Below are 10,317 nucleotides of genomic sequence, written 5' to 3'. Positions count from 1 at the left end.
AGCCAAGATAAACACGAGTGACTGCTTCAATGTTCTGAGAGAAACTTTGATGCTCCGCATTCTGAAGACTAAGAGGCTCCTTGGCAGGCTCAGGATAAATGGCTTCAACGGACATATCCACATCAGGCAGAAAGATCCGATGATTGCGAGCAGATGGCTGATATGAGATAGCGGAGTGGAGTTTAATCAGCCGCATTATCCATGGAGCGTAGAACTTCAAGCCAAAAAGATCAGAGCCTGATGCAGCAAGTTGGCGGATGAAGAAGTCTTGTGCATTGAAGCATTTGCCATGAAGAATATAGAAGACCAAAGTCTTCATTGCACCTTCCAGCTTGGCATGGGGAGAATGTCCTTTGATAGGCCAGAGAGTTCGCCTTATGATGTGATAAATAGTCCGTTGGCAGATACTCAAGGTCTTCAACAAAACTCCTTAGGATATGCAGCATCTTGTGGCAAATGGCTTCATCATACTGAGCATCTGGCTCATGTTTGGTTCAGGCTTCTGAAAGATGCTCTCCATAGCTTCACTGTGAAGCTGACAGCCAGGTTCGTAGAGATCGCCAGGAGTGGGCAGACCAGTGAGCTCAATGATATCAAAGGCTTTGGCTTCGTGATGAACATTTCCTGTCATCCACTCCAGGACCCAAGTCTTCGGATCTCTGTTGTACCCACGGATGTGAAGTGTGGCATAGAATTGGAGCAGCAACTCTTCATTCCAGTGCTCTTGGTCAGTGACAAACGGCAGACAATCCAACCTCTTTGAAGCAATCCAGAGCTTCTTCCAGACAGGGCAGACCAGCTATTGCTTGTGTCAAGACGCTTATGTGGGAAGATGCGACCTTGATTGTACAGAATGCAGGAGTAATAGCTTCGCTGCGGATAGCTCCAGAACCGATCAGAAGATATTCTTTCCCTTGAGTAGGGGTTCTTGGAGCTATTGAAGAAAGTGTTGTCTGCTTTGAAGTCATTTACATTGAAGGATCCAGGTGCTGATGCAGGACCTGGAAACCTAGGCAACCTTGGAATGGGCTTCTGTACCTGAGGCCTATGCTCAATATGATAGTCAAACTGAGGACCAGCAGCAGGCGCAGGAATAGGAGCAGCAGCATTTGCTTCACTGACTTCTGGTTCTTGGGTTGGTGGAGGCTCCACATTTGCTTCAGCCATGACAGCGTCAGTGGCTTCATTGGTGTTGGTGGTGGCAGCCTCAAGATTTTCTACCTCCACTTGATGAGCTGGAGGGTTGGGCACAAACACGTTCTCCTCGAGAACAACTTCTTGGTGAGACGGGGGTGTAGCAACTCTTGGGGTTTCTTTTTCATTGGCTGATGCAGACGGAATTTCTTCAACAGATTTAGCTTCATACTCGGAGACTGGAGGCCTTGGTCCTTTGCGAAGCCTGCGTAACGCTGGCGACGCCTGTGGAGTTGGAGTTGGCTGGGCCTCAAATTCATCTTACTCTTGCGCTTGTGGGTGATCAGCCCATGATGCATCCTGAGCAATTGGCGTCAGAGGACGACCAATGCTGATGAGTTCGCTGTGCGTAAGCACAGGCGATGATACCTGTTGGTGCTCGATCTGAGGAAGAACTGCATCATCTTCAACATTGTCTTCAGCAGCGGTGGGATCAGCTGCTGGAAAGTCTTCATCTTCATGAGCCTCTGTGGAATCAGGCTCATGGACAGTCAGCTGGCGCTCTTGGTGTTCAGCAGCAGGGCGAACCATGGAGATGGGTTCAACAATTAAGGGCTCTGTGGGAGCAGCCCGTTCCTTCTTGGTCTTCCTCTTCTTCTTGGAGGGAGCAGCATAAGAGGCTTCAGAATGTGTCCTCTTTCGGGCTTCAGCCTCAGCAGTCCTTGTCTTCTTCAGTTCTGAGGCGGTAGACCTGGCTTTTGGCTTCGAGCTAGTCATGCTAGTTGGGAAGACAATGGGATCTGCTTCCTGCCTTGGTGCGTTGGGTTCGGCCATAGCGGGCTTCTTCTTCTGCTGCTTTGCAGCCATCCTGGGGTCGATGCCAGGACGACCAAGGGCCTTGCGCTTCTCAGCCTCATTGTAGGCTTGCACACTCTTGTCAGCCAGGACCTTCATGCGCTCACGAGAACCCTGAGCTTCTGCATGTTTCTTGAGAAAGGCTTCTTTGAGCTCGTGCAGCATGATCTTGAAGTTCTTCACCTCTTGCACGCTGAGCTTGGCCATATGCTTCTTGAACTGAGTTTTCTCAAAGTCAACCTTCTGCTTCAGTTCAACAATGCGTTGGGCGATAGCTAACTCTGAAGCAATGGCGCCATGGAAGGCGACACTGAGGCCAATCGAGAGTTGCAGATCTTCGAAGCTGAGGTTGGGCATGTTAAACCACTCATCAATGAAGTTGTGTATGATTGCCACATCAAAGAGAGGCAGATCATTGAAGATTTCTACTTCTTCCTTGCTCTTGATCAGTTGCTCAAGAGCGTCATCTGCAAGATCTTCATCACTGGACAGATCGATGGCATCGTTGCACAGAATAGCAGCAGCTGTCAGTTCTTGGCCGGTGTGTGGCAGAGGCATCTTGACTTTCTGGGGCTTGAAGATGCGTGACAAATCTTTAGACTGCACACTATCTTTAGGAGGTGCAGTAGCCAGTGGCTTCGCCCGTGAGATTTTTGGTGCAGAGGCAGGCTTTGAAGCTTTAGGCTGCTTCTTTGGCTTCGGCGCTGCAGGCGCTTCATCTGATTCAGCGTCATCTGCAGGCTCATGCACGGTTGTCCCTTGAACCACGATATGAGTGATGAGACCCTCTAAGTTGTAGAAGGGCCCAACAAGATTGGGTTCAGCTTCGCGGGTCCCATCGGCACGGGGAGCAGAGGGACAAGGGTTGAAGTCAAATCCCAAAGACTTCTTGTTCTGCTTCGCCGAATTCTGGGCAAACTGGAAGTTGCGCTTGAACAGATTGTCGTCACGACACCATAGCAGTGACGATGGGTCAGCATCCGCAGGCTGTGGTCCACGGACCATGCAGGGATAGAAGCCTTGAACTGAGCCTTTTTATAGTCAATCTTTTGCCTCTTGCACGCTGAGCTTGGCCATATGCTTCTTGAACTGAGCCTTCTTATAGTCAATCTTTTGCTTCAGTTCAACAATGCGCTGGGCGATAGCTATACTCTGAAGCAATGGCGCCATGGAAGGCGACACTGAGGCCAATGGGTAGTTGCAGATCTTCGAAGCTGATGTTTGGCGTGTCAAACCACTCATCAATGAAGTTGTGGATGATTGTTACGTCAAAGAGAGGCAGATCATTGAAGATTTCTGCTTCTTCTTTGCTCTTGATGAGTTGCTCAAGAGCGTCATCTGCAAGATCTTCATCACTTGACAGATCAATGGCATCATTGCGCAGAATGGCAGCAGCTGTTAGCTCTTGGCCGGTGTGTGGCAGAGGCATCTTGACCTTCTGGGGCTTGGAGATGCGTGATAAATCTTCGGACTGCACACTGTCTTCAGGAGGTGCAGTTGCCAGTGGCTTCGCCCGTGAGATTTTTGGTGAAGGGGCAGGCTTTGAAGCTTTAGGCTTCTTCAACTTCTTTGGCTTCGGCGCTGCAGGCGCTTCATCTGATTCAGCGTCAGCTTGCAGGCTCATTCACTGCAGTCCCTTGAACCAAGATATGGGTGATGAGGCCTTCAAGGTTGTAGAAAGGACCGATGACATTGGGTTCTGCATCTCGTGTGCCATCAGCCCTTGGAGCTAGGGACCAGGGTTGAAGTCTAGTCCCAATGTCTTCTTGTTTTGCTTCGCTGAGTTCTGGGCAAACTGGAAGTTGCGCTTGAACAGATGTCGTCACGACACCATAGTAGTGACGATGGGTGTGCATCAACAGGCTGTGGCCCACGGACCATGCAGGATAGAAGCCTTGTTCAATGCCTTCATCTCTGGACCTGGGTTGAAGATTTTTGTAGAGGATGTCTCCCAATGGTCGCTTGATGGCATTCTTCTCAGCATATTCCTTTGTCACAAACCTGTACTTGAACCACTGTTCTGCCCAATATCGTCGAATCCATTGGATTCGTGTCTTGCGCTGATTGTAATCCTCTCCAGGATCTGTCTTGTACAGCTCTGAGAGATCATCGGGCAGATCCCTTGATGTTTCTCCTCGATGCTTTCTGCCACCCTTCCTTGCTGATTTCTCTGAAGCCATGAACTTTAAACTGAATGGCTTCAATACATTCAAAGGCTTCAAAGGCTTTCGCTTGCTGGACAAACAGGAACTGGCTTCGGGAGAATTTATATGATACTGTAAGAATTCTGCAAATGAATGCAGACTATGAGAACCAAGGGATTCTCCCACAGACATGTACCTGTGGCAGCATTAAGGTGCGAGGGAACGGGAAGAGGTCATATGCATTCTCAGAAGATTTTGAAGATAAATCAGTTTAGAAGACATTGACCTCATCGTGCGAAGACATTCACTCATAGATAAGGAGTTGGTTCCAGATTTGTACGAATCCATGGATCAGTACAAGTGAGGAATCTAACTACTTTGTGAAGCACAAGTGAATATACTAGGCATATTATGAGATGCAGTAAGAAGTGGATCCAACATGTGTGAACAAAAACCACTTGTGGTAGAAAGTGACGAATCTAAAGGATCAAAGGGGCCGTAAAAAGGAAGTTTTATTTACCACACGTAGAACTGCTAGACGGAGTGGAAGAGGAGGCCGAGTAGTCCGATCGTCCGTGCCCTAACTTGGCGATGGAGGACACCTACGGCGACGGTGGAGAAGACGATGTCCGTGGTCGGCGTGAAGACGGTGTCGGAGAGGTTGCGGCAGCTAAGCGCTTCGTCGCCGGCATCATCGAGGGCTAGTGGTGGCGCTAGGGTTCGTGCGAGAGTGGAAGAAGAGATAATGACTGTGGTGTGGCGTGTATTTATAGGGACAGGGGCGGCTCAGTGTTATTACACAGGTGCCCCTGGCGATTCACATCTATGGAACACATGGCCATCATGCAGCATGTCGGAGGTTGTTCCACATCCCACGCACGCCTGGATTGTCGGGTGGTCATTCCCACTTCTCCGGGTTTCAGGTGAAGGAATTAGCATTGAAAGCGGACTTAATGTTTGTTTCTGTATCTTCTGCTGACAAGGACGCAGAGAAGACATTTGACAGTTTCAAAAGAATGCATATGATTTGGAGAGATGGAGTTTGAGATAGAAAGCATAGAGAGGTTAGGGTCCGATCACATTCACTTAGTCCAAAAGATTCAACAAGAAGACATAGCTATAAGTGAATGCTGTAGAGGACAGAACACTAGTATACATATATAATCATCGTAGCGAAGATAATCATGAAGACATGTTGAGATTGAAGCCACACCAAATGTGAAGACATAGCAAATGTAACGCCATGAGTGAAACACTTCAAACAGAACATTTGGTGGTGGCGTGACCCACCGTATAGGAGGTATTAGACCCAGACACGGTGCACAATTATCGTGGCGCTCCGAAGTAAAATTCCTCATTAATGTATTCACACTTAGAATGCATGTCTTCATTGATTGAAGATATACTTTACTTCATGTGTTGCACATCTAAGTCATCATTATGCATAAGTGTTAGGATGTGTGCCTGATCACAGGACATTTGAGGATTCCAAGATATTTAGCTCACACCGTAACTTGCAAAATCTTTTCTCATCCAAGGGCTTGGTGAAGATATCTGCCAATTGCTCTTCAGTGTTGATGTGTATAATATCAATATCTTCCTTCACAACATGATCTCTGAGAAAGTGATGATGAATCTCAATGTGCTTTGTCTTCGAGTGCTGAACTGGGTTGTTGGCAATCTTGATGGCGCTTTCGTTGTCGCAGTAGAGTGGCACTTGCTTCAGATGAATGCCATAGTCTTTGAGTGTTTGCTTCATCCACAGAAGTTGAGCGCAACAAGATCTAGCAGCAATGTATTCAGATTCAGTAGTGGAGAGAGAGAGAGACACAGTTCTGCTTCTTTGAAGACCAACATACAAGTGATCGTCCCAAAAAATGACATGTGCCTGATGTAGACTTGCGATCCACCTTGTCACCAGCATAATCAGCATCCGAGAATCCAACCAGATCAAACTCTGAGCCCTTAGGATACCATAATCAAAGAATTCGCTTCACAGCTAAGTGATGCGATTCCTTTGGTGCCGCTTGGAATCGAGCACACATGCAAACACTAAGCATAATATCTGGCCTAGATGCACATAAATAAAGTAAGGAACCAATCATGGAGCGGTATACCTTTTGATCGAACTCTTTACCATTGTCGTCGGGACCTAGATGATATTTAGCTGGCATTGGCGTCGTGAAGCCTTTGCAGTCTTGCATACCGAACTTCTTCAGGCAATCTTTGAGATACTTCTCTTGAGATATAAAGATGTCGTTGCGTTGCTGTCGTATTTGAAGACCAAGGAATAACTTCAGCTCTCCCATCATGGACATCTGGTATTGCTCTTGCATCATATATCCAAATTCTTCACTATATTTCTGATTGGTGCAGCCGAAGATAATGTCATCCACATATATTTGGCACACAAACAGTTCACCATCATATGTCTTCATGAAGAGCGTGGGGTCGAGGGAACCAGGTGTGAAGCCTTTGCTCTTCAGGAAGTATTTGAGTGTGTCATACCAAGCCCGAGGGGCCTGTTTGAGGCCATACAGTGCCTTGTTGAGCTTGTATACCATGTCAGGATGTTTTGGGTCTTCAAAGCCAGGCGGTTGTGCAACATACACTTCTTCTTCAATCTTGCCATTGAGAAAAGCGCTCTTCACATCCATTTGATATAGAAGTATGTTATGATGATTTGCATAGGCCAGCAGTATGCGTATGGCTTCAAGTCGAGCCACAGGAGCAAATGTTTCATCGAAGTCAATCCCTTCAACTTGAGTATATCCTTGAGCAACGAGGCGAGCTTTGTTTCTGACAACTTGAACATGCTCATCTTGCTTGTTGCGGTATATCCATTTGGTGCCTATTATATTGTGCTTCCGAGGATCAGGACGCTTAACCAGTTCCCATACATTATTCAGCTCAAACTGTTGAAGCTCTTCTTGCATAGCTTGAATCCATTCAGGTTCCATGAAGGCTTCTTCAACTTTCTTGGGTTCTGTTATTGAGACGAATGCGAAGTGCCCACAGAAATTTGCTAGCTATGTTGCCCTTGAATGAGTGAGGGGACCGGGTGCATTTATGCTATCAATTATTCTCTCAATCTGCACTTCATTGGCAACACGAGGATGTACAGGGCGAAGATTTTGCTCTTGCTGATCATTGTCATTGTTAGAGGGATTGTCTTCAGGCTGAGCATTGTCTTCAGGTTGATCAGGTGCGGAGATGATAAGTTCCTCTTCAGGTTGAGCTTCAGAGGGTATGATTTCTCTAGTTCCCATAAGTTTGATTGATTCACTGGATGGAACTTCATCTAGCACATTTGGCAGGTGCTCTCTTTGCGAACCGTTAGTCTCATCAAACCGCACATCCACTGTTTCAACCACTTTATAATGAAAGAGATTGAAGACTCTGTAGGAGTGCGAATCCTTTCCATATCCAAGCATAAAACCCTCATGTGCTTTTGGTGCAAATTTTGAAGTGTGATGTGGATCCTTGATCCGGCACCTGGCGCCAAATACTCTGAAGTAACTGACATTTGGCTTCTTGCCAATAAGGAGCTCATAAGATGTCTTGTTCAGAAGCTTGTGAAGATAAACACGATTGATTGTATGGCATGCAGTATCAATGGCTTCAGGCCAGAATTTTCTTGGAGTCTTGTATTCATCAAGCATCGTTCGGGCCATCTCAATGAGTGTTCTGTTCTTGCGTTCGATGACGCCATTCTGTTGTGGCGTGTACGGAGCTGAGAATTCATGTGTGATGCCCAAAGTGTCAAGATATGTGTCAAGGCCAGTGTTCTTGAATTCAGTGCCATTGTCACTTCTGATGTGCTTTATCTTGGCGCCATAGTTGTTCATTGCTCGATTGGCGAAGCGTTCTGTTCTTGCGTTCGACGACGCCATTCTATTGTGGCATGTACGGAGCTGAGAATTCATGTGTGATGCCCAAAGTGTCAAGATATGTGTCAAGGCCAGTGTTCTTGAATTCAGTGCCATTGTCACTTCTGATGTGCTTTATCTTGGCGCCATAGTTGTTCATTGCTTGGCGCCATAGTGTTCATTGCTCGATTGGCGAAGCGTCTGAAGACATCCTGCACTTCAGTCTTGTAGAGGATTATGTGCACCCAAGTATATCTAGAATAATCATCAACAATGACAAAGCCATAGAGACAAGCAGTAGTAGTAAGAGTTGAGTAATGAGTGGGACCGAAAAGATCCATGTGGAGCAGTTCGAAGGGTCGAGTTGTTGTCATGATTGTCTTCGAGGGATGTTTTTCCCTCGTCATCTTTCCTGCTTCACAGGCACCGCATAAGTGATCTTTCTTGAACTTGACGCCCTTGATGCCTATGACATGCTTCTTATTTGCAAGGGTGTGGAGGTTCCTCATGCCAGCATGCCCTAGCCTCCGATGCCAGAGCCAGCATTTTGAAGATTTTGCCAGAAAACATACGGCAAGCTGTGGTCTTGCTGAGAAATCTACCACGTACAAATCATCCTTCCTATACCCTTCAAACACTAGAGACTTGTTAGATTCCATTAGAACAAGACAACGATATTTTCCAAACATCACAATCATGTTTAAATCGCAAAGCATTGAGACAGACATTAAGTTGAAGCCAAGGGATTCAACAAGCATGACTTTATCCATGTGTTGATCCTTTGAGATTGCAACTCTACCTAGACCCAATACCTTACTTTTACCAGTGTCAGCAAATGTGATGTGACTCTTGTCAGATGGACGTAAGGTTGAGTCCATAAGAAGGCCTCTCTTGCCAGTCATGTGATTGGTACACCCACTATCAATAATCCATTTTGAAGCTGCTGGTGTCGTACCCTACAGTGCAGTTAGGGGGATAGGCTTCACGAAGAGAATTGTGGAGCAAAAACATTTGACGAACAAGTGGGTTATGAAAGCTTAGATCGAGATTTGGACTGATACGGAGAGTAGCAAGAGATTCAGGAACGAAGTACATAATAAGACCATTCGGGCATTTGATCTTGCGCCCTACAAGATGTTTAAGGTCCACAGCAATAGCGTCAGACGATTTTGTTTTTCTGCTGGAGACCCTTCCCTGCAAAAGAGAGTTAAGCTTTCTTAACCACCCACATCTTCAAGGGTGGCTTAGAAGCAATAAGTCTAAGTGCAGCATCTGAGAACTTTGGCTTTGGAGCCCTAGCAAATAGTCTTGCAGGAGGACAATAGTACCCATAAGAATAAGCAGAATAGTTCTTGGTCTTATGAACATGGCGGTTTGATGAACCGCGCTCATATTCATAGTCCTGAGTATGGCTTCCCTGCAAAACATTTGCGTTAGTGCGACTGAGGTGAGTCCTCTGTCTGTATGATGCCTTTGGACCGTATGAAGCCTGTGGTCTGAGGTTTGTCTTCTTCACCTGTGGTGTCATGATGACATTCACAGGAAGATTCTCCAAACACCTTTTCGGCACCCACATCTTCTTCATAGGCGGTCCATTCCTGCAGTTAGTACCAATATACCTGGCAAACACTTCACCATTCTGATTTTTAAATAGTTTATAGTTTGCATCAAAGGATTCATCAATAACGATGGGATTAGCACAAGTGAAGCCAGATAGGGTGGATGGATCTGCTGAAGGTTCCTTTGCAGCAACCCATGTGGTTTTGGGGTACTGCTCAGGTTTCCAGTAAGAGCCATCAGCATTCATTTTCCTTTCGAACCCAACACCCTCTTTCCTAGGGTTTCGGTTCAGGATCTGCCTTTTGAGGACATCACATAGTGTCTGATGCCCTTTGAGACTTTTGTACATCCCTGTTTCAAGCAGTGTCTTCAACCTAGCATTCTCATCAGCAATAGCAGTGGTATCCTCAGCAGAGGGGTTAGTTTACCACATCAACAGTTGAAGATATTGCAACAGTAGCAGTAGAACATTCAGCAACAGAAGTAGCATTATCACGCTCAATGCATTTAAGACATGGTGGTTCAAATCCTTCCTGAGCGGAACTGATCTGTTTGGCGCGAAGTGACTCGTTTTCCTTTTGAAGATCTTCATGAGCCGCTCTCAATTTCTCAAGATCTTGCTTCATTTGAAGATAATCATAGGAAAGCCTTTCATGAGTTGTTGAGATCGTTTCATGATGACTTTCAAGTTCCTCATACTTAACATGAAGGTTTTTTATGTCTTCAGTTAAGGACTGAGATCGAGTCATTTCAGC

The sequence above is a fragment of the Triticum urartu genome, chromosome 1 (assembly GCF_003073215.2).
Source record: "Triticum urartu cultivar G1812 chromosome 1, Tu2.1, whole genome shotgun sequence".
NCBI lineage: Eukaryota > Viridiplantae > Streptophyta > Magnoliopsida > Poales > Poaceae > Triticum > Triticum urartu.
Note: the sequence above shows the minus strand (reverse complement) of the source record.